We start from the raw sequence: 23981 nt of genomic DNA on the forward strand, positions 1-23981 counted from the left end.
TGTCTCTGTGCACCCGAATCTCCTTTACAGGAAGCATCCTCCCAGCACTGACCACCTTGAGCCGTGTTTATGTTCATGCATCTGTATTCCTCACACACTGTGGACTTCTCAAGGATGAAGGCAATCAACTGGAAGCATCTTTGCACCCTATAGGTGATCAGTGTTGGAGAGAGAGAGAGGAAAAGAGACAGAGGACAGACAATAGAGATGGAAGGAAGCAGCAAGGGAGTGTCCCTAAGGATCAGAAGAAATAAAATGGAATGATTTTCACAGCCTTTAAGTATTTGAGTGAGACTGAGCTATAAAACAAACACATATTATAAAAATACACGATATAATTGCCTCCTTCCTGAACCATATCCTACACACACTGAAATTCATGCCCCCACTAAGGCAGAGGATAGGTTAGCTATGATACTTGGAGCCGGAGGCAGCTCCATTATCCCAGCCAGACAACAGGTCATCTTCCCCACCCTACAGGAAAGCCTTCCCAGGGGAGGCCTTCCCTGAAGCCAGCTTCCCATTCCACACAGAGATGGCCAGTCAGAAATAATAGGGTATATTCAATTGCTAGGGCTACCAAAACAAAGGACCACAATTTAATGTCTCACAGTTCTGGAGGCTACAAGTTTGAAATCAAGGCAGGGCCACACTCCCTCTTAAGATGCTAGCAAAGGATTCATTCCTGGCCTCTCTCCTTGGTCTGCATATGGTTGTATTCTGCCTGTCTTTTCACATCTTTTTCCTCTTTTTAAAAGGATGCAACCCTATTGGAATAGGGCCCATCCAAATAACCTCACCTTAACTTGATCATCTGCAAAGATCCTGTTTACAGATAAAGTCCCATTCCCAGATACTGTGGATTAGGTCCTTTTGCAGGGGACACAATTCAACCCGTAACATATAGCAAATGCCTGGAAGAAATCACTTTAAAAAAGTCATACAGGCCAAAGAATTGAAAGTAGGCATCATAAAATAAAATATCAAAAAACGAAACTTGAAAAGTTTAACCTAAACTGTGCAATTGTCAGAATCACAAGCCCCCGATACATTCTGCAAGTCCCAGAAAATCCAGAAACCAATACTTTTGACTCTGTCTCTGAAAGTCCCTTCCTCTTCAACACCTTTCACTCATCCTGCCACCAGGTGATATGTTCCACTGGTTTGTGCTGCAAAAAGTCTAAGAAGGAAACGGCATGATGTGTTGGTATGGGAGCATCTTTGTACCAGGCTCAGTCACGCCATTTTAATCCATTCTCAACTTTGTAAAATAAGAGCCATTCTATTCATTTTACCTGGGGTCGGCCAGAGGAAGGAACTTTCCCAGAGCAGCATCCCAAAGAGCCCAGGTGAGAAGCCCAGCTCTGTGTGCCAATTGTGCAGACTTCCAGGCCCTGGAGGGAAGGATTATGGACAGTCAGGTCTAGTCAGCTGGAACTTTGTGAGGACACAGCCTCAGCCTTTGTCTCAATCTGACTCTCTTGTTGTATCAGTTGGGATTCTCCAGAGAAGCAGACCCAAGGCAATGTATATATACAGAAACGTCTCATGAGGGACTAGCTCATGCAGTTATGGAGTGATATGGTTTGGCTGTGTCCTCACCCCAATCTCATCTTGAATTCCCATGTGTTATAGGAGGGACCCAATGGGAGGTAATTGAATCAGCAGGGGGTAGGTCTTTCCCATGCTGTTCTTGTGATAGTGAGTAAGTCTAACAAGATCTGATGGTTTTAAAAAGGGGAGTTGCCCTGTACAAGCTCTCTTCTCTTGTCTGCTGCTATGTGAGATGTGCCTTTCACTTTCCTCCATGTTTGTGAGGCATCCCCAGCCATGCAGAACTGTAAGTTCATTAAACCTCTTTCTTTTGTAAGTTGCCCAGTCTCAGGTATGTTTTAATAGCAGCATGAAAACTGATTAATACAGTAAATAGGTACCAGTAGAGTGGGGCGCTGCTGAAAAGATACTGGGAAATGTGGAAGCAACTTTGAAACTGGGTAACAGGCAGAGGTTGGAACAGTGTGGAGGGTTCAGAAGAAGACAGGAAAATGTGGGAAAGTTTGGAACTCCCTAGAGACTTGTTGAATGGCTTTGACCAAAATGCTGATAATGATACAGAAAATGAAATCAGGATTAGGTGGTCTCAGATGGAGATGAGGAACTTGTTGGGAGCTGGAATAAAGGTGACTCTTGTTATGTTTTAGCAAAGAGACTGGTGGCATTTTGCCCCTGCCCTAGAGATTTGTGAAACTTGGAACTTGAGAGAGATGATTTAGGGTATCTGGTGGAAGAAATTTCTAAGCAACAAAACACTGAAGTCATGTCTTGAGTGAATGTTTAAGGCATTCACTTTTAAAAGGGAAACAGAGCATAAACGTTTGGAAAATTTGCAGCCTAACAACGCAATAAAAAAGAAAAATCCCATTTTCTGAGGAGAAAGTCAAGCTGACTGCAGAAATTTGCATAAGTAACAAGGAGCCAAATGTTAATCACCAAGACAATGGGGAAAATGTCTGCAGGGCATGTCAGAGATCTTTGCAGCAGCCCCTCCCATCAAAGGCCCAGAGGTATAGGAGGAAAAAATGGTTTCATAGGCTGGGCCCAGGGTTCCTTGTCTGTGTGCAGTCTAGGGATTTGGTGCCCTGCATCCCAGTCGCTTCAGCTGTGACTAAAAGGGGCCAAGGTACAGATTGGGCTGTTGCTTCAGAGGGTGGAAGCCCCAGGTCTTGGCAGCTTCCATGTGGTGTTGAGCCTGTGGTTGCACAGAAGTCAAGAATTGAGACTTGGGGACCTCCTCCTAGATTTCAGAAGATGTATGGAAATGCCTGGTTGCCTAGGCAGAAGTTTGCTGCAGGGCTGGGGCCTCATGGAGAACCTCTGTTAGGGCAGTGTAGAAGGGAAATGTGGGATCAGAGCCCCCACACAGAGTCCCTACTGGGGCACTGCCTAATGGAGCTGTGAGAAGAGGGCCACAATTCTCCAGATCCCAGAATTGTATATTCGCCGAGAGCTTGCACCGTGCACCTAGAAAACCACAGACACTCAATGCCAGCCCACGAAAGCAGCTGGGAAGAAGGCTGTACCCTGCAAAGCCACAGGGACAGAGCTGCCCAAGGCCTTAGGAGCCCACCTCTTGCATCAGCATGACCTGAATATGAGACATGGATTCAAAGGAGATCATTTTGGAGCTTTAAGATTTGACTGCTCTGCTGGATTTCAGACTGGCATTGGGCCTGTAGCCCCTTTGTTTTGGCCAATTTCTCCCATTTGGAATGGCTGTATTTACCCAGTGTCTGTACCCACACTGTATCTAGGAAGTAACTAACTTGCTTTTGATTTTACTGGCTCATGGGCGAAGGGATTTGCCTCATCTCAGGTGAGACTTTGGACTATAGACTTTTGAGTTAATGCTGAAATGAGTTAAGACTTTGGGGGACTGTTGGGAAGGCATGATTGGTTTTGAAATGTGAGGACATGAGATTTGGGAGGAGCCAGGGGCAGAATGATATGATTTGGTTTTATCCCCACCCAAATCTCATCCTCACATGTTGTGGGAGGGACCCAGTGGGAAGTAATTGAATCATGGGGTGCAGGTCTTTCCTGTGCTGTTCTTATAATAGTGAATAAGTCTCATGAAATCTGATGGTTTTAAAAAGGGGAGTTTCCCTGCACAAGCTCTCTTCTCTTGTCTGCTGCCATGTGAAATGTGTTTCACCTTCCATCACGATTGTGAGGCCTCCCCAGCCGTGTGAAACCGTAAGTCCATTAAATCTCTCTCTTTTGTAAATTGCCCAGTCTCAGGTATGTCTTTATCAGCAGCATGAAAACTGACAAATACATGAAAGCTGAGAAGTCCCACATCTGCCGTCTGCAAGCTAGAGACCCAGAAAAGCCAATGGAATCATTCAGTCTGAGTTCCAAGGCCTGAGAACCAGGGAAGCTGATGATGGAAATCCCAGTTCAAGCACAGGAGCAGATGAGAGGTCCCAGCTCAGCAATGAGGCAGAAAAACATGGAGGGAGAATTCCTCTTTCTTACACCTTTTGTTCTCCTCGGACCCTCAATGGATTAGTTGAAACCCAGCCGTATTGGGGAGAGCAATTTACTCTTCTGAATCCAGCGATTCACATGCCAATCTCATTCAGAAAGACCCTCACAGACACACTCAGAAACAAAAGGGTAAACTGGCCACACCATGGGCAAGGCAGTTGACACACACAGTTTACCATTAGAATTGTCGGCCGGGCGCGGTGGCTCAAGCCTATAATCCCAGCACTTTGGGAGGCCGATACGGGCGGATCACAAGGTCAGGAGATCGAGACCATCCTGGCTAACACAGTGAAACCCCGTCTCTACTAAAAAATACAAAAAACTAGCCGGGCGAGGTGGCGGGCGCCTGTAGTCCCAGCTACTCGGGAGGCTGAGGCAGGAGAATGGCGTAAACCTGGGAGGCGGAGCTTGCAGTGAGCTGAGATCCGGCCACGGCACTCCAGTGTGGGCGACAGAGCAAGACTCCGTCTTAAAAAAAAAAAAAAAAAAAAAATTGTCTGGGGCACACGCCAAGCTGCAGAATGAGAGGACCCTAATGAATTCAGGGAGTGGGAAAGTCAGAGCCCACAGGACCCTGATAAAGTGAAAAAAAGGACTCTCTTCTCATTTCCTTTTTCTAATTGAACATTTCTCTTCAGGGTTTTGTTTTGGAGAAGAAAAGCCTATGTGTTTTGCCAGTTTAGACTTACCGACTAGTGACAGAGAAGCAACGTGAGAAAGCCTCTGACTGGAAGGACAGCCCCGTGGTTGTCCCTCTGCAGGACAGCCTGGTGTGGTGAAAGCAAAGGTTGAACCAAAGCACAGGTCCTGAGTCCTGCCATTCCCCTGCTGGGGGCTGGGTGTGTCCAGCATCAGGCCTCTCTGCTCTGAGATTACAGATTATAGTTATTCCTGCAGTGAGGAAGACTTTAATCTTGGTAGGAAAGTCATTTCAACAGCACATAACAAAGCACAAGCATGTGAGAGACAGGGAAGACAGAGGCTGTGAAGCATGATGATGGTGGCTGGAAGGGCAGGAAGCCCCAAGGCTCGCCCAAGGGAAAGAAGGTAATGGGCAGGGCCAGTGCAGTAACCCAATGGCTGCATCCTTGGGGGAGAAGCAAAAGACAAGGAAGAAAATATCTGTATGTCTTGAAGATGGACTAGAGATGCTTGGGTTTGTTGGCTGAAGACCACCTCGAAATGTGTTTCCAACACGCTGTATAAGAAACACACAAATGTGTGTTTGTGTGAGTGAGCGAGGAGTAAATGCTGGCAAGTTAGTGCATTGCTTGAATTTAGACCATTTTAGTAAGTGGAGTAGAATTGGCCAGAATGACTAGGGCCTGAGATGAGGTGTCTTACTGTCTGCAAAGCATATTTGCTATTTCTTGAGTGTGTGTTGGGAGTGGAGGGTTGTAGAGCTTCTGCACCTCTTTCTGGGGTTTGAGGAATCCCTATTACACACACACACACACACATCAGGAGCCCATCTCTCAGTGAGAAGCTGGACAAGCCCCTTGCAGCTTGGGATGTAAGCAGACTGCGTGTATACATTTCCTTCTGCTGAGCATGTGCCACAGTCGCCCTGCAAGCCACTGTCTGAAGGGTGTCCCTCACTCTGCATAGACCACTCCAGCTGTAGGGGAAACAGATGATGTAACTGAGGATTCTCCTCCTCAAAATCCTATTTCCCTGTTGATATTAGTTATAAACTCTTTCAGGACAAGGAATCCACTTGGCTGGCTACCCCTGCATCCAGAGAGAAAAGGTGAAAGATAGAATATGCATGTGTGAGTGCAGAAGGAGAAAGAGAAAGGGAGGAAGGCAAGGAGAGGAGGGGGCCAGGCCCTGCTACCTGCAGATGAGCCCAGTTCCTCTCAGCTTCTCCTCTGCATGAGCCAGCAGAATGCCTCCACACCCCCACCCCAATCCCAGATTTTCCAAAGCAGCTGGAGGAAGATTCATCAGCATGTCAGCACCAGATGTTTTCTGTTTTTTCTGTGGAAAGTAACCCAACCCATTTCCCACCTGACGACCCCAATCACAGCTGTCACAGTAACCAAGGACACAACGCCTTTTTTTTTGTTTGTGTTTCTAAGAAAATACCAAGATGAAGATCAGGAAGAACAAGGGGAAGCCATCCCCTAGCTGTCGCGCATCTCTTAGAGCATAGGTGTGCCCTGTAACCTGGCAACGCACCCGGAAAACAAAGCGTGCGACCTCAAGGGTTATCACCTGCATTTTGCAGAAACCTAAGAGAAATCCACATCAGTTGCTTGAGAGAAAGTGTTTCCTCTTCATTACACAAGTTCTCCATAGAAAATAATATATAATATTTCTTTATTTGGGTTTTCTTGGACAAATCCTCTACAGGGCAGCAGTTTCCCATGGCAGTTAGGCCAAGAGATTCCTGGTCAGAGACTGCCATCTGCTGGATGAAGGGGACGGCCAGAGGTTTCTGCGCTTCGTTTTGTTTTGTTCTGAATTCTAAGGAACAAATTGCAGGGCAGGTGGGGTCTGATTAATGCAGAAGGGAGTGGTCTTGGCATTGATTGACAAGGAAATTGGCTTTTCTGGGGCAGCCATAATGGATCAGCCATGGTTATGGTTTTCCCCTGTGTTAGCCCTCAGTAGGGTTATGTCTACCCGATTTGGCAGAAAGTTAAGGCTCAGCGAGGCTAAATCACAAATACAGAGTTGCCCAGGTAATAAGCAGTAGAGCTGGAACTGGGACCTTAGACTGTTAGATCCCAAAGATGCTTGATCATCCAGAATGAGTCAGAGGCAGTTAGAGGATGAGAACAGGCAGATTCTTAGGCAAGGAAGGAAGTGAGATGCTAGAAGTGGGGTCGTGGGGAAGAAAAAGACAGAAGGAAAGGGAGGGATGTTGGTGGTGGGACCTGAGCTCTGAACAATCTCTGTCCTCACCAGGATGGCTCAGGATGAACCCAGAGCTCTCACGCAGATGGACACACTCACAATGCCAGGAAGGAAAAAAAGGATGAAGACCCACAAGTAGATATAACCATGCACTTGCACAGAAGAGGGGGCACATTGGGCTGTGAGATTGTGTAACCAGTGCATCAAGGGATATGGGATCAGTGGCACCATTTCCCAAGTCTGCAGTGTAAAGGTTAGCTGGCTGCCCAAGGAGAAACACAGCAAGTCAAACAGAGGTCAGAGGTTTCTCCCTAAGGTCTTTATACAGAGATCATGGTGTAACGTAGTCAAGGACAGCCTCACTGTCTAGGCTCTGTCTTAGAATGCCCCTGCAATGTACATTACATTTTAGGAGCATTCAGGAAAAGTACTGCAAGAAAAGAATGCCATGTGGTCCCCAGAGCACTCTGATGATGTGACTTAAGGCTGGCACCAAACGAACAGTACTGAACACTTGCAAATGGAAGGAAGCATGCCTAGGTGTTTGTCGCCATGAGTTTTCTTTGTGACGCATTTTGACAAGCGTGGGATAGCTCTGAGTTTGACATTTTATCTTCTGAGAAGAAGCTGGAGAGGAGCCAGTCCAGGCATCCTGTGCTGCAGTGGCTTTTAGGGGAGCTGAGGATGGCAGTCTTCCTGTGTCCTGGCCCCCCGACCAACCTCCTCCACGGATGGGCAGAAGAATCTTAATGAATTGCATTAAAATTGGTCTTTACCCCATGGAAGATTGGTGGAGGTGCAGGAAAAAGAACAAAGAGCCAAGCCTCAATCTCCCCATCATCAAATTAGAAGGGTTACCTAGATCCGTGATTTCAAACTTCCCTCAATCCAGCTCCCTGCTCAGCCCTGTCCCAGCCCGGCCCCAGAGTCCTTCCCTGAATGCTGCAGCTGCAGCAGGGCTGAGAATTCCCACCCTGAATGCTACAGCTGCTTCCCAAGTGTGGTATGCAGTTGAACGTATGAATTTTCTCACCAACTCGCTCACATGTCTGACCTGACAGTGTACCTGTACCTGAGCTCCTCCTGTCTGCAGTCCTCCTAGGGCCCTCCCCGCTCCACTAAAGAGAGGCATTACCTGTCCTAGGAATAGCACACTGTTGCCTGCTCTCCCCCCACCATGCCCCAGCAGCTTCCCAAGCTTGACATTCCTACCAATTCATGTGAGCCAATCCCAAAGGACTCTATTTATAGTTTTCAAATATTGGCTCATGAGCTGCTTCCAGCCTGCCAGGTACTTTCTGAGAAATAACACAGTACAGCTCTCTCTTGCTCACTCTGCCTCTCTGCCTCCTCCCTCTCTCCCTCTGTGCATGTCTCTCTCTCCTCAAATGCTGCTTCTAAGCCTATCAGCCCCTTCACCAGGGACTGTGAACACAAAGACCAATGCAAAAAACATCTTCAACCGAAGCCATTCCAAATTGGAAGGGAGCCACCATCCATGGAAAGTTTGGGATGGTTTGGAAAAAAGTATTTGGCTATTGCCAAAGTTCTAATTCAGCATCCTTTGAAAGTTTACATTCAAGAAATAGTCCTTACATAACACGAATTTCGTGAGCACATTCCAATGCTCATTATTCAGGTATCAGGAAATGATCCAAATAATAAAACACTGAAATGAGTCCTTATTTTATTTCCACTGGGGCACATACGGCATTCATATGTAAGAAACACTCGTAAACGTGTGCCCAGTGTTACCCACGACTCACGGGCACCCCGGCCCAGGGCTGGGGACCACAGACGCTGAGTGCTGGTACAGGAAGAGGCAAGGGGCAGGCCTCCTCCACTAGGCAATGGTTTACTTCTGTGACAACAGGGTCCCCATAGCACAGCATGGCGCCCAGCATGATTATGGACACCATGCCTGCACCCTGGGATCCCCAGAACTGTTTGGGGTTCCACTGATGGGATGCAAGTAGAGACACCAGACAAAAGCTGGAGTGAGCTGAGGCTGCCAACGTTACCCCATGGCAGGCATCAAAAGTTTCCTCCTGCCCAGGCTGGGTTGGAGCAAGGAAGCCCCTAAGCCTCCCCAGCATCTACCATATAGATCTGGGAGTGGGATCCCTCAGAGAGCATAACTTTGAGCCCCATCACGGAATGCTGATATAAGATACAAACAGAGAGCATTCTCCTCTCTGTGCCTTGGCCCACACCTGGGATTGGTGGAGCCTCACATCTCTATGACCTTCAACCTTTACCATCACTTCAGCTGCCTGACTTCTCTTGGTGCATATACAGAGCATATACATACTCTACCACACAGTCATTCCACCCAAAAAAAGACAAGTGCCCATGTGCTTGGGAGACGGCCAACTGTGCAGAATGGCTCTCTGCCCACTGGAAACCAAGGAGGGAAGACAACAGCCAGCACTCCCTTGGGAGTACAACACACAGAGCTCGTACCCAGGGAGCATTTGCAGGTATTCCTGCCTCTGTCTGGAATGCCCTGTCTCCTCTCTTTTCACTGTGCCACCTGGCTTGTGCCACCTGGCTCTCCCTGTTGGAAGGGCCACTATCTGTGATTGCCTTATGTCTTCACATGTTCCATATGTGCAGCTGTCTCCCTTAGTAGAATGCATGCTTCAGGGGACAAGGCACTGTTTTACTTATCACCATACCTCCTGCATTTAGGATATTAGTCATAGTATTTGTTCAATTAGACATGGCTAATTGATACTAGCTACTCTTTATTGAGTATCTATCATGTTGTCAGAGAGCTCGCATGCCTTCTGGGAAGTTCCCAGAACAATTCCATGAGACACAAACCTCACAGCCAGCTTCAGTCAAGCTGGAATACTATCATTAATATATGCAAATTCAGTAAAGGTAGCTTTATAAGAAAATAAAGTACCATTCCCTGAGTCTTCTAATGGGTCATCTGACCAGGAGAGCAGTGGGAGTAGAGAAAAATGGGTGAGTCCCAGGGTCAGATGTGGAGGGTGAAGCAGGTTCACATGTCTGTGCTCCCAGGAATGTACCCATGCATCTGGGGTGATGCCTCAGCCTCACCCACAGTGCCCTACACATGTCTCATGCACCATTTACTGGACTGGGTTGTTAGGAGAATGTTCCGCACATTTTCAGGCTTTAACCTTCATCCTGGAGAAAAATCACAGCCCTCAAGCTTCAAAGATTCTCACAGAAAATTTCTGAAAACTTGAGATTACAAGTCAGAATTGATGTGATTCTTCTGAGACTGAACTTGGAACCAATACAAATGAGAAAAAAGCAGAAAGAGTGTGCACCAGACCCATGTGTGCCCCACCCCCCGCCACTGCAGCCTTCTACTCCTCTCTACCCCGTCCTACAGAATCCAGTTCTGACCACCACTCTCACTCAGTGTCTCTCCAGTTATCCCCAAGGGGCTCATCAGTACCAGAGAAATGTAAACAAGAACCACAGTCCAGTGCCTCTTTGAACCATCAAACTGGCAAAATATAAAAATCTGAAGAAACCCAGTGCTGGTGAGGATGTGGAGCAGTGGAAGGTAATGTGGCCCAACCATCTGGAAAATCAATTTGACAAAATCTAACAGAACAGAGCATATACATACTCTACAACACAGTCATTCCACCCAAAAAAGGACAAGTGCCCATGTGCTTGGGAGACTGCCAACTGTGCAAAACGGCTCTCTGCCCACTGGAAACCAAGGAGGGAAGGCAACAACCAGCACTCCCTTGGGAGTACAGTGAAAAAACAGGTTGCGGTATCATCTTCGCACATGAAATATCATAGAGCAATACCAGTAAATGAACTCACCACATCCACAGGCTTAAGAAAAATCATAAGACCAAACCAGAAAAATTAATAAACTACAGTTACATCAACAAGTTACAATGTTTTGAACACATAATATTGTCTGAATAAAAAGTCAGTTTCAGAATGGTGGACACATTGTAATTCCATGTACATAAAGTTCACAGTAGGCTATACTAAGCAACTAAGAAATGCATTGTTTTGAAGATTGGATATGTGAGATTAGGCCATAAAGCAAAGGAATGTGATTAACATGAAATCCCAAGCAGGGGTCCTCTGGGGTGGGAGAGGAGGAGGCATCTAGAATACCTGAGGAAAAATGTGCAGAGACATTTAAGGGTACTGTGTGGGGAACTCCATAGGAATTATTTGTGCTGATTATTATTAATATTCTTTAAAATGTACAATATGTTTATATAGTCTTTACTGTTTAGAAGACATTTCACAATTTAGGGAATTAAAAATACAAAAGTAACGAGTCCTTCATCTTATGACATTCCTGACATAAGCATAGCACACTATAAATAGATCTGTAAGACTCAATGAGTAATTTTCCCCTTCTAAAAGGAGGAAATTAAGAATAAAGACTAAAGGACAGGGATGGAAGTTATACCTGCATATAGATCTCTAATCCCAATCTTGCTCTGTTACACAGAGATTATTTTACCTTTTAGCCCCATGTGCCATTTTTACTTAGAATTTGTTTTGCTCTACTCGAGTTCACATTCTTGGCACTCAGAATGTTTTCTGGCATGAAAGTTGGGGAAACTTGGGTAACCTTTCAGAGAGTCTCCTGAGGTTGACATACCAAACTTAACTGCCAGGATTTTTAAAAATTGTCTGTTGTGATTTATGGAAGTCAGCTCCTATGGCCTGCCACTGTGCATTTTGTTGACAATGATTTGCTCCTCTGGGCCAGGCTCTGGGAGGACCCTTGTTTCAACAAAGGAAGGACGCCCAAGACACAAAGCCTACAGATTAAAAGCCAGTGCCCTGGGCCTGGCTGAGAGGAGCTCTGGGGTCTGGGGGATCCAAGAGGCAGGGCCACAGGCTCCTGGAGTGGGGGAATGGCTCCCTGAGTGGACTCCACTGAAAGTGGGCTTTGGAAGGTCCTGGGCTCTTACTGGTGGAAGGATATTCCAGTGTAAGAGAATTCCATCAGGACACACTTATCTCAACTTTTAAACAATGCACATTGTATTCCTGTTCTGTTGTGTTATGAGGTGCACATAAAATTCCTCTTTTTTATGGACAGAACTGCCCATCTCAGGGCCTGCAGGATGATACTCAGAAGCTGGTGCTCTGCTGGAACCCACTACTCCTTGCTCTCTGTCACATCAGCTCCTCACTCCAAGTCTGATTCTCCTCATGACTCTGGGTTTCAGAAAGCCACGGATCGACTCCTGCCATCAGCCCCTTCCCTTCTCAGGGCCTTGCCTGACAGGCTCCTTGTCAGCCTGTGTGCACTGGGCATCTACTATATGGTTCATTTCTGGAAGGTACCCCTGAAGCACAGACATCACTTACAAAATGACTAGGCTCTCTGAGAGCTTGTCATGGACACAGAACTCTCAAAGAATTCCGAGGGGGAGATGAGAAAGATATGTCATCAGAGGCAACGTCTAGACCTGGAGGTGACCATATGCAGAATCCTGTTTACCTTCCTCCTTCTTTTCTGCAACGTCCTCAGCCTGCTGCATCCCACAGGAGTCATCCACAGAGACGTGCTACTCAGACCCACGAAGAGAAGGACTTGTGGCCCAGCCAGCCACAGGACCCTGGCTGCCTGGCAGCCTCTGTTGATCTTCTCAGCTTCCCCTCTGTATTCAAGCCATAAACACACACTTCCTGAGCAGCTGCTGGCCTCGGACTGACATAGTCAGGGACCCATGGCCTGACCTTCCCCACCATCAGAGGCAGCTGAGATGGGCTAGCAGAGATGGGCTGGCAGTGAGGTCAAAGAGCTGACCGGCGGCTCTTTTTGCCCAGTTTCACTTCCTCCTCTCCTCCGGGCACTGAGGTTCCTCCCCAGTATGCCTTCTGTACACCTAGCTCTGTGTCTGGGTCTGCTTTCAGGAGGACATCACCCACAATACTTCAGCTCCACTTAACCTGTAAGCCCATCAAATATTGTTTCAAAATAGGATCCCATGGATTCATTATTCCAGAGATGTAAATGTGTGCGTACCACATTCTTGATCTATTTTAACACAGGAAACAGCTTCCAGCCAAAAGAATAAAAATCCAACTGTGAACCTTCAAGTATCACAATATCTATGTGCATTTCCTGCCTTATTGCTGTCAAGCCCTCTGACCTTCCATCACTCCAGCCCCAGGGAATCTCTTCCTGTCTCCACAAACCATCTCAAGAAATGTCTGAACTTTCAGCCAGGCTCTCTCTTCTCTTCCACAGCTTTCCTATCCAGCAAACCTCACCACCTCTTATAAAAATCACCTCCAAATCATTGAAAGCGTGAGTTGCCTCTTCTCTATAAAACCTTAGGATTTCTTCCACATCTACCATAGGCCGTCTCTCTCTCTCTGTGTTCTCCTTGGCCAATTACATCTCTACTTGTTCCATTAGAGCCAGAGCCCATCCTAAGGGTTGACATTACATCCCATTCACCTTTGCATCCCCAGTATCTAGCACATAGAGGGTGTTAACAGTGAGGTTTTGTTGAGTGAGTGAATGAATGAATACATGAACAAGTAAATAAACAAATGATATGGCCAGGGGCGGTGGCTCATGCCTGTAATCCCAGCACTTTGGGAGGCTGAGGTTGGTGGATCATCTAAGGTCAGAGGTTCGAGTCCAGCCTGACCAATACAGAGAAATTCCATCTCTACTAAAAATAAAATTAGCCAGGCGTGGTGGCGCATGCCTATAATCCCAGTTACGCAGGAGGCTGAGGCAGAAGAATCACTTGAACCCAGGAAGCAGAGGTTGTGGTGAACTGAGATCATGCCATTTCACTCCAGCCTGGGCAACAAGAGCAAAAAAAACTCTCTCAAAATGTAAACAAATAAATAAATAAATACGGCATGGTAACTCTCCCAACATCCCTTAAGCCATACAAACCGTTAGCTACACTTCCCACACACTATGTCCACCCTGGGTTTGAAAAACAAACCTGATAATGTGGGATAAAAATTCCTAGATGAGAAATCAGAAGACACAATTTATGGATCAACCACCTGTAAGAAGTGTTTGACTTTGAGTGAACGACTTTCCCTCTCTGGCCTTAGCTCCCCCGTTTTCTTATCAAATGATGTGTCTGCCACATGCCAGGGTCCCTTCCTGCAGTGTCCCCTGTGACTCTGCAAAGTCTTTCTGCCATTTCGGATGCATTTGCTTTTGTTCTCCATCCGCATCCTCGATCCCTCCTCCAGCAGGCAGAGTGCCAGCAGGTACAGCATTCCAGGTGGACGGGTTTATCTCTTAGGAAAGCATCTGCCATTTGTTTGTTATTTGTTTCTCTACTGACTCCAGAAAAGAAATAATAAAAAGCTCATAAAGGAATTGGCAGAACTAGCAGAAAATTTAAGCCAAAACATCTGTGAGTGTATTGTAAAGTCCAATACTTTAAATTCCCTGAACCCTTCTTCTCCAGAAGCAGGAAGAGCTGCCTGGTCTAAGACTGGGGTATAATCTATAAAAGCCACATGGTCTGGTAAAAATCTCCATAGCTTAGAGTTAGAGATAGGGATGGAGTTAGAAGAAAAGGTGGCAATAGAGATAGAGATAATAGAAACAGAAGGAGAGAGAGAGACAGACAGACAGACAGACAGACAGACAGAGAGAGTTGGGCGCAGAGCACAGGAAGTCGGCAAGGCAAAGGGATCATGTTATAAAATGAAAATCTGAACCAATTCTTCTGTTCACTCAATCAAATTTCACTCTTTTGATTTCAAGCAGAAATCCACATCAAAAAGGTGAGATCCTCCACAGACAGAGCGGTTGCCACTCGGGTGAACTGTACAGTTCTCTACTCTCCCTCCCCCTTCTCCCAGGAACCAGTCAGAAGGGACCAGATGGTCCCACCAGATGTGATTTTGTGCTTGTGCACTCATCATTATGAATTCCACCCCAGCCCAGTGATTGGGTTTGAATGGTTGACTAGGATCTAAGCTCATTTTTAAACCCCAGGGCTTCTGTTCTCCCCTCCCTCCTTGTGTATATTCCAGGCCTCCACCCCATCTCTGAATCCCTTAGGGGGACCTGCCTGGTGATGGGCACAGCCCATGATCTGGGCCACTGGCTGTCAGAATGGTGCAGCCATCACTCACAGGGAGGACTCATCACTTTCTACTGGGCACCGTCCCAAGTTTTGCTCTCAGCAGTAGGGTTGTCTCCTAAATTTTAACATTGTGGGTCTCAATTGTATCTTCTATGTTACATCCTGCACCCAGAAGCAACAGAAAGGTCTTTCACATCATGTGTCTTAATCTTTAGTTCAGAGAGTATCATATGCACCACAGATGTGAGGAAGCAGAAATTTATTTATTTATTTTTCAGATGGAGTTTCACTCTTATTGCCCAGGCTAGAGTGCAGTATGATCTCAGCTCATTGCAACTTCTGCCTCCAGGCTCAAGCAATCCTCCTGCCTCAGTCTCCCAAGTAGCTAGTATTATAGGCACCTGCAACCACGCCCAGATGATTCTTTGTATTTTTCAGTACAGACGGGGTTTCACCATATTGGCCAGGTTGGTCTTGAACTCCTGATATCAGGTGATCCACCTGTCTAGGCCTCCCAAAGTGCTGGGATTACAGGTGTGAGCCACCAAGCCCAGCCTAGGAAGCAAAAATTTAGTGCTACTAAATTAAACTTGGTCTTTAAATCATCATTACTTTAATACCACTGCTATTAAATTTGGCAAGCAGGTTTCATATCAACCTCACACAAAATCTCTGTGGAATTTGGTGCATTGCATATTGCTCGAGTCTGGGTTCAACAGCCAACAGGTAAATCCTAGCCTCGTGTGCTGCAAAACCTTGACCCAAAAAAAGCTCACTAGGGTTGTTAATGATGTTTATGTTATTATATAACTATCATCTTACCATTATTTTAAAAAGTTAAACTAGACTGTGACCTCTTTGCATAGAATTCATCAGCAGACTTCCAGAAGATTCTCCTACTTATAGATTTGTGTTTCCTCAATTTTTGCAGGGGTCCTTGAAGCAAATATAGTGACTAACCAGGTTTGAAATAAACACTCACCCATTGCCTCCAACCCCCTCCAGCCTCTTGGCTTGGCTTCTCAGTGCGGTAGGCACTGGCAGCTGCCTCACGAGGTTTTGGCTCAACCTCAACCAGGTGGACACATATGTGACTGGGCCCTGGGTCACTCACACTCTCCCCAGAATAATTGGAAATACAGCATTACATTAGCCACAAAAGCCATGGGCTGAAGGAATTAGCTATTACCCTAACAGGTGCAAGCCACCAGCCCTAGTACAGCAGAGCCTCCCCAAACCTCTTCCCACCTAGAAGTGGGGTGGTGGGTGGGGGGCAGTGGAAAGAAAAAGAAGAAAGAAAAGACCTAGAGTTTTGGTGGAGAGAAACAACTGGCCCCCGCCCCCTCCTCCCCCCCCCACAGCATGACACTCCAAGTGGTCTCTCAGCTCTGCTGGGACAGGTGTGCTCAAATGTTCCTTTATGACACAGTGAGTCCCACTAATCCCATTATAGTGCCCCCCATTCCCCGCCCCTATGCTGCTCTCAGGGCTGCCAGGTTCCAGCTGGGGTTGGCTTTCCATTGTCAGACACTTAAGACTCTCTCCTTTCCTCCCTGCCTCCTCTTCTTATCTGATGTGAACCCGATCACACTGTTCCTCTACGCAGCCAGCTCCCCAACCACTGCCACAGCCATCTGCCATCCACATCAGCAGCTTTGCCTGTTGCCATAGTGGAGATCTGGCTGTGTGAGCTGTCACTGTGAGGTGGCACAGCAAATGTGAGCTGCATGCTGGTTGAGGGGACATTTCACAGGAGGAAGCACCCCGTTAAAAGCCTCCTGGGGACTGGATGGAGATAGTGTCTCTGCCCCAAAGCAGTGGCCAGCTATGACCCAGTGACCTCTATTCTGCAGCTTATCATACCCAACAGAGAGCTGGACAGAGAGCCCAATGCCCCAAGGTCTGTAACAGGCACCATGGCACTAAACAAAGCCCTTATCCTTGTCCTTTTCCACATAAAGGGAGGCTGGCCTAGAGATCAGTGTGGGGAGCAGTTCTCTCTCTTGGGCTGACTCAGATAGTTGGGTGTTTGCTCCCTTGAATGCTCTGCTGCTAAGAATTCTGAGGCCAGGTGAGTGCATTAAATCCCAAAGGTGCTCAGGCCTCGGAGGCACTGCCTGGACCCCATCCTCAAGCCACGGAGTTTGGTGCAGCAGCAGGTCAGAGACAAGAAGTTACTTGGTCCTTTTCTCCTCGACCAGCATGCTGCCCTCTCTCAAGTGGGAAAACTGCAGAGAATTTGATTTCATATTCCAATAAGCAACATGGTAGAATAGAAAATAAATTATTTAACCAAACTTTCAGGGTCAGTGGATTGGGTTTAAGTTTATACTCTAAGACTTTGCAGCCATGTATTTTTGGGAAAGGCTATGACCTAATTTCTGCATCAGTGAAAGAGGGGTGATGGTGACTCCTGTTTTAGAGTTGGTGACAGCAGTAAATGACACAACACATGTCAAATCCATAGCAAGTGGCCAGGGACCTGGATCAATGATTTTAAGTTACTGATATGATTAAAAGCTCACACTGTGAGTGCATGTAATGCCACCGAATTTGTTTATGTTAAAATATCCAACTGTATGTAATGTGAATTTCAACTCCATACATTTTTTTAAATTTAAAAGAGCCCTAAATGCAGACAATGCTGTTATTTTTTCTTCTTCCACACATGGAGCACTGGGCGAACAGGGAAATTTAGCCAGAGGGGCCAGCGGGGGAGGAAGAGATAGCAAAGGAGAGAGGGTACAAGGGCTAGGAGAACAAACAGGCCAGAGGTCAACCCCACCTCCAGGAGCCTCCAGCCAGCCTCACATAAATCCAACTCATGTGCAGCGCTTAGGCCAGACTGAACTCTGAACACCAGATGTGTGCCTCACCCCTACAGTCATCAATATCAGGACTTTACAACTACCAGGTGGGGCAGCACACTGGGCAACCAGGAAGAAGTCACCATGATGGTGTCCCATGGCTGGACCTCCAACGGCCATTCTGCGGACATCCTCAGCCAGTAGATCCTCTGACAGCTCGGAGTGGCCCATTAGGCACAAGGCTCCCTCCACATGGTGGCCAAACCATGCATGCTTCCTCCCCAGAAGAGTAGCAGGAGCACAGAGGAACTGAAACACAGGCAGTCCCCTTTGCCATCATGTCCCTCTGCCTGGTGAGGGTGGGGCAGGGCTGCAAGTCTGAGAAGCTGACTGAGCCTCTGGTCACTTGCTGGGGCATTGCTGGGCCTTGGGCAAGTGTTGTGTGATTATTCTAGCTTGCCCTGAGCTGTTCTGTGGGAAATGAAGGGAAGGGCCATGCTTCCATGCCCAGCCGAGAGCCTTAAAGTAGTTGCAAACATGCAGATATCTGTAATGGCTCCCAGTGGGCTCCTGAGACAGGCTGAAGTCAGGAGCCCAGGGTCCACAGATCTCGGCCCACTCTCCCATCCTGCCTTGCTGTACCTTAGGAGGAAGAGCAACAGAGGCACTTCCTTCTGATGACTGTCAGGATGGAGGTCATTAGAAGGACCTGCTGCTGGTGGTCCTCTTACCCACCCCTTTCTGACCAGTCCTGGATCTCCAATCTTGACCTCTTCATTTATTTTCTATTTGCTACAATATCTGACCCCTCAGACCCCAGACCTGGCACACAGTGCTGTCCCAATAGTAGCTGTAATGAGGCTGCTTCCAGCAATGTGAAGAAACCCGCGGTCTGACCCACCCAGAAGAGGTGAGTAGGCTCCAGTCTCCCTAACCCTGGATTCAGGCTTTCCATAGTGGGACTAGGAAAGGGCCCCAGTGGGGAAGGGCGTGCTTATCAAAGAACGTGGGCCAGGTACAGGAACCTCCAGGGCATATCGCTAGAGGACTGGACACCAAGCCCTGTGCCTGGATTGTGTGAGGCTGACCCAGGCAAGCATAGTGGGGATGGAAGGGTACATAGAAGATAAGTAGTAGGGGTCTGGGGATAGATCAGAAAGAAAAGAAGCAGAATGACTTGTTATCACAAGTATTGACTGCTGCTACTCACCTTGCTTCCCCCCAGCACTTCTCCCGACTTTAAACTCTAGGAGGAGGAGCTCGTATGCTGGGGTCTGACTCTGTGTTGGATGTCTCAGCCCCTCCCCCCACTCCAGACCATGCGCTGCATGCTGCTTGTCAACGAAGAATGCACAGAAGCCACATGACAGGCAGAGAGTACCAGCACTCCACAGCCTTTCCCAGGTTAACAGGTCAGGCAGACAACCTGAAATTTGCAGAGAAAATAGGACAGATGCAACATTTCTGATACACAGCCATTTTTTCAATTATAACTCTAAAGCTGTGCTTTCAGTGGGTAAGAAAACCCCAGGACTTAATTATAATGGCCTTAAAGCAGGTAATGGACATTCTAGTACCAAAGAACCTAAGATACAGCAGATATATGTGGAAAAGAAGCCTCTGGTCTGCAATACTGCTCTCTCCAGCCCAGTGGTCACAGGCCGTTTTCAGGTCCTCGGTGATGGCTCGATCCTGGGACCTGGGACCACATTCTTGCCTTCAGTGTAGTTTGAATTAAGACTTCCCAATATATCTCACTATAAATAGAGTTTTTATTTCTTAGAAGTGTACTTTAGAGAATGCTACTTGAGCCAGATTCCATCTTTCTGGGTCTGCTCCATGTTACAAGAGTACTTACTACTCTGTATTGCAATCACTTGTTATCAAGAGTCTTTTCCTCGCTTACAAAGGTAAGCACCACTCTATAATTCATCACTGAGTTCCTAGTGGTCAAAAAAACACTTAACTTTGAACAAGCCAAATGGGCACTACCTAGCATGCACCCCACCATACCCTTGCCTGCCCTGCTCCTTGGCACTTAAGGAGACACCACCCATCCCTCACAGAACTCCCAACCACTAAGTCTGGTTGGGACTTACATCTTTCTCAGTATGAGAGATCCAGGCAGCAACTCCCATGAGATTAGAACAAATGCGTCACCCCCATGTCAGGCTCCCATCCTCACCCAAATGGTTCTGTTGAAAAAAACACATTAAACAAAGTCTATCCTAATGGAGTTAAATTTGTTTTTGAGTTACCAAGATAAAGAGATAGAAGCTATTTTAACTGGAATTGAAGTTTTCTTAATGGAAAAGTGAATGGCCACAAACAAGGGTATGATAAGGTAGGAACTGTAGCCCTAAGAAAGGATAAGAGCTAAAACACAAAAAATACCAAAATAGGGGGAAATGGTTAGGAAATGAAAGATCAAAGGAGATTCAAAAGGTGTTATGGGTTTAATCATGTCTCCTCAAAAGATATTGAAGTCCTAACCCCCTACTACCTCAAAATGGGGCCTTATTTGGAAATAGGGATTTTGCAGATGATCAAGTTAAAAGGAGGTCATTAGGGTGAGGCCCTAACCTGATAGGCCTGGTGTCCTTATAAAAAGGGAACATTTACACACAAAGCCACACACAGAGGAAGATAATGTGAAGCATAGCGCTAAGGTGGTTCTCTGCCAGCCAAGAAGCCCCCAGGGCTACCAGAAGCTGGAAGAGTAAGGATGGACCCTTCCCCTGAAGATTCCAAAGGGAGCTTGGCCCTGTCGAGACCTTGATCTCAGACTTCAGTCTCCAGAACTGTGAGACAATAAATTTCTGTTGTCCCAAACCAACCAGTTTGGCAGTACTTTGTTCCTGCAGTCCTGGGAAACGAATACAGATGCTGGAGCGCAAACCAGAGGCTGCAGACTCAGAGGGCAGCAACTGAGAGGTACTTGGCCAAGACTCTCATTCTCAGCACTGGGGTGACAGAGGAGGGATGGACGGTCACTGTAGGGCCGTGCAGGGGCTGAACAGGCAGTCACAGTTTAGGCAGCATCAGCCAACAGTGCTATTTGGGAAGGAGCCTAACAATGTGTATCTCTATATGATATATGATTTTTGTTAAAATGTGGTAATAAATTCAAAAATTGTAAATCACAGAACAACACAGTTCAAGCCAAAAAGGAATTTATCTGTGGGTTTGGAGCAGTTTATGGGTTGGACTTTATCTTATGGGTGAGAATACTTTCCATTTGGTTAGACCACTGCATTCAGATTTCTTTTATATGCAGCCAAATCTAATCCTAACTGATGCTATCTGTTGGTCTCAATGTGGCTTAAAAAGAGAATTAGACACCATTATCCTATTGGCTGGCTCTGATGTGGGAAAAAGCTCATGGTTTTGAATCAGAAAGACGTGGCCTCCATCATCTGACACATGGAAAAAATTACATTTCCATGACGGTGGACAAAATAAGAAAGAAATCTAAAACTCATTGGCACAGGGTGTAGGGTGTGTACGAGCGTTTGCTAGTCTCTCAGGATATATCGGTATCCTTCTCCACACGTGCATTTCTTAAATCAAAATGATACTTTTCTTTCCACGGATTTAAAACATTATAACTAGGGTGGTAAAGTGCTGTGCAGAACAGAGGTGAACTCACCGACTTTATGAAGTCACAAAATTGACTCTCAAGGCACGTTACATTCAGAGTGGCTGAGCAGCCTAGAAGACTTTGCAGGTTCCGGCTAAACCAGAGGGGCTATATCCCATTCCTATAAGCATTACTGTCCACAAAAGCTAACAATCAATTTGTAGTTTCTTTTTACTCATGTGCACAGAAAAGTGGGAGCTGTGTTGGCAGGTAGGGTCTCAGCTGTTGAATGAACAGACGCAGCGTGTTCCCGTAATCCTCATTTTGACCACTGGGGAAGCCTGGAAGCTTCCTGGGAAGGATGGGTGCAACCAGATGCTCCATTGTGTCTGAAGGATTTCAGGCACTGGGCCGAGTAGCTTCAATGGCAGTAGCCATGGCTTCCAAAGGCCTCAGGCCAGTTCTGAGTTGGCACAGGTCCAAGGATTCCCAGACCCCAGACCCCTTGCTGTCAGTGATGTCCAGGGGTCCTGACGGAAGAGCCCACTTAATGTCAACTGTAGGAATTCGCATTGTCCTTGCAATAGGAAGGGTTTGCACTGAGCTGAAAGCAGAGATTTAGATCTAACCAAAACCCTGCCTTGGATGGCAACAAAACCAGAAAGGAGCTATTTAAAATGGTGCCTGAGGTTCCCCTCACCTTAGCAATGAAGGAACCTTCCTCAAGCAAAACTCTGGTGGTGGGCAGGAATGAGATCTCAGAAAAAGGGTTGCATGTTGTACACTCACTGGGGAACAACTCAACTTAGCCACTGCTGTCTAAGTTGGCCATCCCTCTTGCAAACAAGTGAGATGTATGGAAATGTGCTGTTATAGATGCCCAGACACTACCAAATTTCTTTTACATTTTTCCAGTCATAAGCCTTCTACAATAAGGATGACCCCATGTTCTAGGTTGAACTTTTCCTGATACCTGAGAGGTTTATGACTCTTCCATGGTTGAACACCTGCCACCTATCAAGCCTTGGGTTAGAGATTTTATGTGTGTTACTTCTCATATTCACAACAGCTTTGAGAGAGGGTGTTTAATGTTCTTGTTTTAGAGATGAGAAATAAGAGGCTCAAAGGTTAAGTAACATCCTTAGTCAGGGGTGTCTTGGGAATTGAAGTGGAGGTAGGACATGAGGAATGAGCATCTTTGGTCATAGAGAACCAAGAACACCACACCTCGGTTTCTGATTACCACAGAGACGGGAAAGAAGGAAAATGCTTTTACTCATTCATTGATTTATCCACTTATTCATTCATTTATTATGCAAATAGTTGTTGCCGTTTCCAGGGATGGGAAGACAAGTGAGACAAGGCACCTACCCGTGAAGAGCTCAGAGTCAAGAGGGGTGAGGAATCACAGGATACTATGAGAGAACAGCAGCTCCGGATAGAGACCACTTTACAGAGAACTTTATATGATTAATTCCATAGACGATGCTATTATCATCGATCATCCGTTTATTGTGTTTCTTCATTTGTTTAGCTTTTTAAGTCCTGATTTTTTAAAAAAAATGATATTGTTAATAAGAGGAAACTCAAAAAATGGGTCTCAGTTTGTTTATACTTATTGATCTACACTTTCCTTGGGCACACCAACCATAGAGGAATTCCAGAATAGGTGAAATCCTGTTAATATTTCAATATGCCTCATAGGAATTTTATTACAGAAATGGACCTCAGGAAACACAGTCCCATTTTTGCTAAGGTCAAGGTGCCAGAGAATATTTGATTTCAAATCTCAGTCTTAGTAAGGTACTCATGCTTCAAGACACAGTTGAAATGCACCCCTTTCATAGCAGTCTGCCATGCTTACCAACTTGTGTTCAGAGCACTCAATCCCCCATGCCCAGAATCTGTGATCATTGGGTATGCTGGGCACCTTAAAATAAGCTTTCATGATCTTCAGTAATTTCACTAGCAGATGACAGCCAAAAGCCTATGAGAGTTCAACAAGGCCCCTGAAATAAGTCTAATTCAAAATCAAAAGCTTTCCTGGAAGTTCTATAAGCTGCATCACTTCAGTTTCTACACAGGCACAAACAGACAAACAGGAGGGAGAAGCAGCCTGAAAAGCTTTCTTTCTTTGTTAGACCACATGTCACTAATGTTAGACTTTGAACAACTATTTATGATAATTCTTAAAACACACCTGTATTACAGGGCCAGTTACACCGTACTGTAATTTATTTTGCATGTCTAAGCCCCCTTTCAAATAATCAGTGAAACTGTAATGGGAAGAATCTATGTCTGAGGCACATGTTCCTCCCCAAGCTTCAATCACAGAACCTGGCATAGAATAGACCTTCCCAGCATAAATGATCTACTGCAATGGATGGCTGAAAATAGAGCTAGGGAGGGACTGCAAACTCAATTTTTAGGCAATAAATTTTTAAAAAGTCACTGGAGTAGAGGAAGTCATTTGCAATGTATGTGGCTCAGGGTCACTCCATGTGAAAGCCCCTCACATCCCCTTCTCGCTGTTCACATTCTTTGTCCCTGCTCTCATTCACGTCTTCTCTTCCCTCCTGTCTTGGAGAATTCAGGATCCTCAGGTTCTAGGCTAGTCCCACTTACCTCTGC

At 46.3% G+C, this 23981-nt stretch overlaps 2 long non-coding RNA genes across 2 annotated transcripts in view; one reads left to right on the top strand and one right to left on the bottom strand.

Annotated features, from left to right (window-relative positions):
* The window catches only part of LOC117073475, a 34451-nt gene extending 18173 nt beyond the window's left edge, over nucleotides 1-16278 (bottom strand). Inside the window, exon 1 of the long non-coding RNA XR_004433244.1 lies at nucleotides 15786-16278. This is a non-coding gene — a long non-coding RNA (uncharacterized LOC117073475). The remainder of the gene's footprint in view (nucleotides 1-15785) is intronic.
* Nucleotides 16279-16455: 177 nt separating this feature from the next.
* LOC117073217 lies at nucleotides 16456-23386 on the top strand. The gene is made up of 3 exons (XR_004433172.1): nucleotides 16456-16863; nucleotides 18584-18680; nucleotides 22690-23386. It is a non-coding gene; the product is annotated as an uncharacterized LOC117073217 (long non-coding RNA).
* Nucleotides 23387-23981: the final 595 nt, after the last annotated feature.

The sequence above is a fragment of the Trachypithecus francoisi genome, unplaced genomic scaffold, assembly GCF_009764315.1.
Source record: "Trachypithecus francoisi isolate TF-2019V2 unplaced genomic scaffold, Tfra_2.0 Lachesis_group4, whole genome shotgun sequence".
Lineage (NCBI taxonomy): Eukaryota > Metazoa > Chordata > Mammalia > Primates > Cercopithecidae > Trachypithecus > Trachypithecus francoisi.